Source organism: Macaca nemestrina, chromosome 16 (genome assembly GCF_043159975.1).
Source record: "Macaca nemestrina isolate mMacNem1 chromosome 16, mMacNem.hap1, whole genome shotgun sequence".
NCBI lineage: Eukaryota > Metazoa > Chordata > Mammalia > Primates > Cercopithecidae > Macaca > Macaca nemestrina.
This window is the reverse complement of record NC_092140.1, coordinates 64,529,884-64,537,851: the sequence shown is the minus strand read 5'-3', so window position 1 is coordinate 64,537,851 and position 7,968 is coordinate 64,529,884.

The window sequence follows — 7,968 nt, the reverse complement described above, 5'->3', positions numbered from 1 at the left end:
GAACACATCAATAATTATTAGGTTTCTGTGAACCATATTTTGTGAATGAAACCACACTTTCAATAATATTTCAATAGTCTTTTACGTCTTTTTGTTGTTATCTGCACACTTAGATGTTGATCACTGTGGTTATTTGGTTATTGGCTGGAAGTTGTGTTAGTATATTCTTTATAGGCACGGGCATAATCCAAAGAAAAAATAGTGGAACATGTTGTGATAATATTTTTCTTGTCATTCTTTTTTTAAAAACAAAATGGCTAAAGACATTTTCTACATGGTAAGTTTTTCAGTTTTTCGTTTTCTTGTGTATTGTTGTTGTTTTTTTAACTGATGGATCATATTCTGAGAATCTCTATTAATGCCTGGAATATACTAAGTACTCAGTAAATAGTTGCTGAATTCATGGTCATTGCACTCTGCCAATCTAGAAATATGCATTAAAAAAATTCATTAAGTATAAACGTAGCATGTTGCTTCATGGAACACATATTTTAGTCACTAGTACCTCCAAAAAATTCTTCCCTCTCCCTCCCCCCTCCCCCCTCCCCCCTCCCCCTCCCCCCTCCCCCTTCCCCTTCCCCTTCCCCTTCCCCTTCCCCTTCCCCTTCCCCTTCCCCTCCCCTCTTGCCCCCTCCCCTTTTCGGACAGAGTCTTGCTCTGTCGCCCAGGCCGGAGTGCAATGGTGCGATCTCGGCTCATTGCAACCTCTGCTTCCCAGGTTCAAGCGATTCTCCTGCCTCAGGCTCCTGGGTGTCTGGGATTACAGGCATACACCACCATGCCCCACTAATTTTGTATTTCTAGTAGAGCCAGGGTTTCTACATGTTGGTCAGGCTGGTTTCGAACTCCCGACCTCAGGTGATCCTCCCACCTCAGCTTCCCAAAGTGCTGGGATTACAGGAGTGAGCCACCACACCTGGCCGAACTCGCTTATCTTTTAGCGAATAAAGGGGTCCTACAAATTCTTCTTGCACTCATAACATGTTTTCCACCAATGTTACAAGGTGAGCATCTCTAATCCAAATATCTGAAATTCTAAATACTCCAAAATTCAAAACTCTTTGCGTGCCAACATGACACCAGAAGTGGAAAATTTCACATCTGGCACCTTTGTTTTCTGATGATTCAATGTATACAAACTTGATTGCATGCACAATAAAGTTGTATTAACAATATTGTATAAAATTACCTTCAGGTTGTGTGTATAAGGCACTCATGAAGCATAAATGAATTTTGTGTTTAGACTTGGGTCCCATCCCCAAGGTTCCTCATTGCGTATATGCAAATAAAAACACCTGAAATCTGAAACACTTCTGGCTCCAAGCACTTCAGATAAGGGAAACTCAACATGCATTAGGAATTATAAGGATGAAAGTCTAATGGTGTAAATTAGTTTGACCCATATATAATTTAATTGGCATAAAGACAAATAATTTTATAAGGCTTGAAAATATAATGAAAATCTTAAGAAACAAAATTAAATCCATAGCTTGAAGGATGATGATATTAAACAAATGTTAGAATACAATGTCTCCTGAATGTTTTAAAAAATAGATAACCTATTTAAAATGTGAATTACCACCTCACACTATCCCCAAGCAATGTTTATTGAATAGTAATGGAAAATATTACACAGATAAATTACCTACTTAGGAACAAAAGTCAACTTTCAATTGTCAAGAATGATGGATTACAAAAATGTGGTTTTACGACAATGTGCTCACGATTTGTGAGTCACACATTTTGCCAGTTATTAAACCAAATATAAATGAATATTTTATCTTAGGGCAAATAGTACTGAATATGTAGATTATCTAAATGTTCTTTCTGTCATAATAATTTTGTTTTAACAAACGTAGTAAAATGAAATTCCTATTACTAAAGGTTCTGTATTGATGTTGCTCCTCTAAACAACACACCTCTCAGTTTGTTCCAAGTTATTCATAAAGTATTTGAACTCTAAAGAGTTCCAACATTCTCTTCCAACCAATCATAAAATAATGGATGCTAAGCATCTCATTCTATTTAAGAGATCACTTTTCAATGAATCTCGCCTAAGCTGTTAAGAGTGATTTTGTACCAGTCAAGACAGAGCTTAGGTGTTCTTGAACAATATTGTCATGAAACCAAGAATGTTAAGATTTGTTCAGTAATGAATAAAGAAAAAAAATCAAGTAACTTTGGCTAAATACAAACATAAACCTTCTATGCTATTGCATTAAAAAGCTTTTTGAGCTCTAAGTTTCAGGAGCATAATGAGTTCAGAAATTAATTGTGCACAATGGTAATTTAATTTTTTATATTTCACATTTTTAATTGATTTTCTCACAGTTAGTTTTCTAGCACCCACACTACACAAAGGTTTACAGCTCATAGGAGTCATACGTGTCAATTTCTAAGAAAAAATTCTGTATTAATTGGTCTTTAATTTAGAGTTAGTACTGGAGGCACAAGCTGATTACCTTAATATTTTTTAATGAAGCCTATTTGCTAAACAATTTAGTAAGATAAATAAAATATCTAACGTATTTAAAAATTATCATTAATTAGAGACATTCAATTGCCTGCAATTTTTATTGTGATTACTAACCATTTATAATGTTTTATTAAAGACACGACTCTGAAAATCTTCACTATGCAATGGTTTATGCGTCCTTTCTTCCATATAAAATAGTAAACTATAAACAATATTTCTTCCTGAAAGTTTCAAAATCATTTCTGATTGGTTTTTGTTAATAAAACTTGTCTCATGTCATTCCCAGTTACATAATTTTGACTTTGTAGCCACAAACAGTTTAACTTAAAATGCAGACCTAACCCTGAGAGTAAATGATATATTTTTAAATCTATTAGGTTGGTGCAAAAGTAATTGCAGTTTTTTATACTGAAACTAATGGCAAAAACCGCAATTACGTTTGCACCAACATAGTATAAAACCATAATATACCACACTAATTAAACACTGAAGTACATATTATTTCCCACATAAAACATTTTTAAATGAATCTACAGTATATAAGTAGAGTCCAAGCTTGTAAATCATGTCACTCTGACACTCCCACAAAGTAAACCCAAGGATTTTATTCTAAATTGTCTTTATTTTGAATTCTCACTTAAGACACAGACCTGGCTTTCTCTTTCCCTTCTGTGCCCAACTTCTGGAAAGAGGAGTATCCAATTACTGTCTAAATTTTCCCTTTAAATTTAAAATAAGAATACTTTATCATATCACTGATGATGAAACTCTCAATCACTAATTAACTAATGAATTACCAACCACTATTTTCAAGGAAGAATTTTATGGCTTTACTAGAATGTGTTTCCACATTTAACACTGCTCACCACACATTCCTTCAAATTTGCCTTATTTATTTTTACTTCACTATTGTTTAAATTACAAATTACATAGCACATAGTATATTCACAACAAATTTCTTTTTAAATTTATGTGTTGTTTCTGAAATTTTTGACAAGTTACACATACAGCTCATTAATAGCAATATCTTAATGCAATAGTCAACTTCCTTGTCTCCAGTGTCTTTAAAAATTTAGCACAAAAAAAGCAAGCACCTAAAAACAGGGCCAGAGTGACCCTTGTATGGTCAAAACATAATGTAAGAAATCTAATTTATAAATATGTTACATTTATCAGAAATATAGGCATACTTAAATCATATGCTCTTTTATAATAACAATATTAATTTCACCATGTATGAAAACTTTTAGGGAGAAAAATTCACCAGGTTTTTGTTGTTGTTGTTGTTGTTTTAATCTGTATCCTCAGTTTTGAATAGGTATTCAAAAACTATTCACAATAATGAATATAATAAATAAAGATGCAGAATTCATTTTAATGGTATTATTAGTGCTTCCAGTAAAACTTTATCTGCTGTTTGCCCAAGATATTTAAGGAAGAATAAACTTATCAAATATGAATGTGTACTTTTTCTATCAGTTAATGTGAGCTAATAAATGCATTTAATATCTCTGATTAAAATGCATGAGTTCCCTGATGATTAAATCATTCTTGGTAATAGCTAGGTTCAAATTTTAATTATTTTAACTACTTGCTTAGAAGACTGACTTCCTATATTCTTCTCGAATGCTACTCCAGATTTTATCCTATGGCGGAGAGGAGGCAAACTGTGAGTAGTGTTCCAAAGGGACTTTGTCGCCATCTTGTGGTTGATTAAATTATGTTTTTTTGTTTTTTGTTTTTTTTTTTTTGCTTTACTGCTTGATCACTAAGCTCCACAATTAAAGCCAACACCAAGATCTATCTTGAATTCTTAAATTCCATTCCAACCCTGAAAATTTATAAATACATTTCCATTTGCAAGCCACGCAAAGTGGTCGTCTTCTGTGTAATCATCCCATGTCCATTTTTGCTTTTATGCATTTACTAAGCCAGTTTTTGTCTCCTAGAATGTTCCACTCTCATTCCTTCATGCCACATTTTTTATATTTTTCCACTCATCAAGGCCAAACTATAAATAATACCTTCTCCATAAAAACTTCCTGAACTCCCTTAGGTCACAATGGTTCATCATTTGAGAATAGTTATTGTATTTAAAGTCAATGAAAAAGAAAACCCACAGAATTTAGGTCCTCACTGAATTATAAATATTATTTTAAGCAATTTAATTATAAAAATGTTTAAAATATGTAAAAGTAGGGACAATGATTCCATGAATCCTCATGTACCCATTACCTAGAAACACAATTATGTATTTATGGCCATTCATCAAATTTACAACCTGACTACCCTAGGTGGACTTGTCTGGGAGCTTGTTAGACAAGTAGAATCTCAGGTCCCGCAGCACAAGTGCTGAATTAGAATCTGCATTTCTCAGAATCACCTGAGAATCATACATGTCAAACTTCTTAAAGTTAAACAGCTTAAAGATGATTCTCATGCATGTTAAACTTTAAGAAGTGTTAGTCTATAATATAACTGACTTCTCTACTACTACTATTGGAATTTTTTTAATTCCACATATATCATATCCTCTTTAAATAATCCAATAAGCGTCTCTTAGAAAATGTTTGGCGGATAGAAATAGTATTTATTTTTATGTTGATTTTGTATCCAGAAACTTTACTGCATTCATTTATCAGTTTGAACACTTTTTGTGGAATATTTAGGGCTTTCTATATATAAGACCATGTTATGAAGAAATAGTGACAATTTCACTTCTTTTCTTATTTGGAGGCCTTTTATTTATTTATCCTATCCCATTAGTCTGACAAGGACTTCCGATATTGAATAGAAGAGTTGAGAACAGGCACCTTTGTCTTGTTGCAAGTTCTTATATAAAAAAGTGTCAGTTTTTCACCACTGACTATATTAACTGTGGACTCACCATATATGGCATTTATTGTATTGAGGTCCATTTCTGCTATATGTAATTTGGTGAGAGTTTTTTTGAAAAGATGTTTCATTTTGTCAGATGCTGTTTCTGCATCTAATGGGATGACTCTATTTGTTTTTCTTTTATTTGGTTAATATGGTGTATCATATATACTGATTTGCATATGTTGAACCATCCATGCATCCTAGGGATAAATCACACTTGATAATGGCGAACAATCCTTTTAATTGTTGTTGAATTCTGTTTGCTAGTATTTTGTTGAGAATTTTTCTATCTACTTTCATCAAGGATATTGGTCTGTAGTTTTTGTGTGTGTCATGTCCACATGTGGCTCTGGTATGATTATGCTGGTCGCAAAAATTAAGATTCTTTTTCAAAAGAATATATTCACGATACTGTTATTACACTATTAAAATAACAAAATCATTATAAGTAATTTTAGTATTTAATTCTTCCTATTTGAATCACAAATGCTTTTATTTATAATTTATTTGTTAAAGTTAAGATCTAAACAAAGGCACATATCACATTTTATTGAAGTGTACTTTGAGTCTGTCAAGTAAAATTCCCTTTATCACTATCTTCCTTTTTCTTACAATTTATTTGTTGAATAAAGTTAGCAACCTCTTAATGTGTTTTTAATATTTGGGATTAGGCTGATTGCAGGTCAAGGTCAGGGATATACACAATTAGTCTAAAGAATCTACAGAATTCTATATACTTACACATAAAATTCTGTTTTAATTGTCTATAGCTACAGTCATATGATGTAACAAACCACTACAAAACTCCCTGCCTGATACCACTGGAATTGATTACATGTCTATGGTCAGATAGGATAGAGGATAGCTAGGTGGTTTGCTGATATTGGCTGAGTGCTCTCATATGTTTGAGGTTCAACTTGGAAAAGTAGGTTGCCTCAGTTTTGTTCCTCATGGTCTCTCGTCCTCCAGAAAAATCATCCTAACCTGATTCTCATGGCACATCTAGGAATCTGAAAACAGAAGCATGCAAGTCCTGTCTCTGCAGGTCTAAGCATAGAACTGGCACATTTTCATCTTACTACTGTTATCGGTTAACTCTAGTTACAAGGCAGCCCATATTGAAGGGGTGGGAAAATAGATTCACCTCAGTGTGAGGATTTGAAAAAACATATTGCAAAACTTGTGAACAAAGGAAGGATTGAGACTAAGGATCCTTTTTTCTTTTGTCAACCAACCACATATTTTTAAATATTCTACTGCAAATTAAAAAAAAATAATGTCCAATGCTATGTCACTTTTATGGGCAGTTTTACAGTAAAAATTAGTATTTAATTTACTTAAGTATTATTTAAATATGTAATAAAATATATTATTCCAACCTAAGATTTTTGAAATTTGTGTTAATGCCAAAAAGACATCATTTATTTAACATTTTAAATTTTATTTCATGTGATTTTGATCTTATTTGAGAAGGATTTATCTTTCCCAGTGAAGATAATTGTGTCTTTATTGATTTTATCATATAATTATTGGTAATTTTCTTACACATTGATCAAATCTCTTATACTAAAAAATTGCTGTGTATCTATATCTATCTATCTATATATATACATTCACACACATACACACATGCTGTTTGGAGATCCTAGGTGACACACAAATATATAAGTAGTAAATATTTAAATTAAAGAAAGAAAATAAAAGAAAAAATGGGAGTTTGATCTCCTTATACTATGTTGGCCACCATCACTGTCATTGCCCCTTGTACTACTCTTTGAAAGTGTGAATGTCAGTGTCTTCAAACCTAGGTGGACTTCTCACCACTGATTATCAGCTAAAACAAATATAGCCCTACAACTTCTTTCAAGGCCTTAGGGAACAGTGCCCAGACGTAGGCCTATGTCTACACTGCGAAGTAGATCTCCATTCCAGAACATCTAGACTAACTTATCTTTGAGGTACTAATGAAGAGAAGCATATATTTTTCATATGTTGCTTTTTAGGATTCATCAATAAACTACTAATTAGTAGTACCCTATGTACAGTAAGATTTCCTAAATACAGTAAACTATTATTTATTTCGAATACTAATTATCACATTATTCTATATTGAATAATACATTGCTATACAAATTTTTATGTGTTAGTTAATTTAAATTTATCTAATACCTCTAAATAAGAATGCATTTTAAATGTTTATTTTAAAATATAGAGTTATTTTTCCTTAACTTTCTAATAGAGATGTTTGAATTTGATTTCTCCATACACAACTTGTTGTTGTCTTAAATGCCTGAAAATTTCGATCCCTTTTCTTTTCCTTCCTTCCTTCCTTCCTTCCTTCCTTCCTTCCTTCCTTCTTTCCTACTTTCCTTCCTTCCCTCCTTCTTTCTTTCCTTCCTTCCCTCCTTCCTTCCTTCCTTCCTTCCCTCCTTCCTTCCTTCCTTTTCTTGCTTTCTTCTTTCTTCTTCTTTCCTATTTTTTTTGAGGCAAGATCTGGCTCCATTGCCCAGTCTTTTGAGTAGCTGGAACTACAGGTGTGTGCCACCATGTCTAGTTAATTTTGTATTTTTTTTTTTTTTTGTAGCAGTTTCCCCATGTTGCCCAGACTGGTC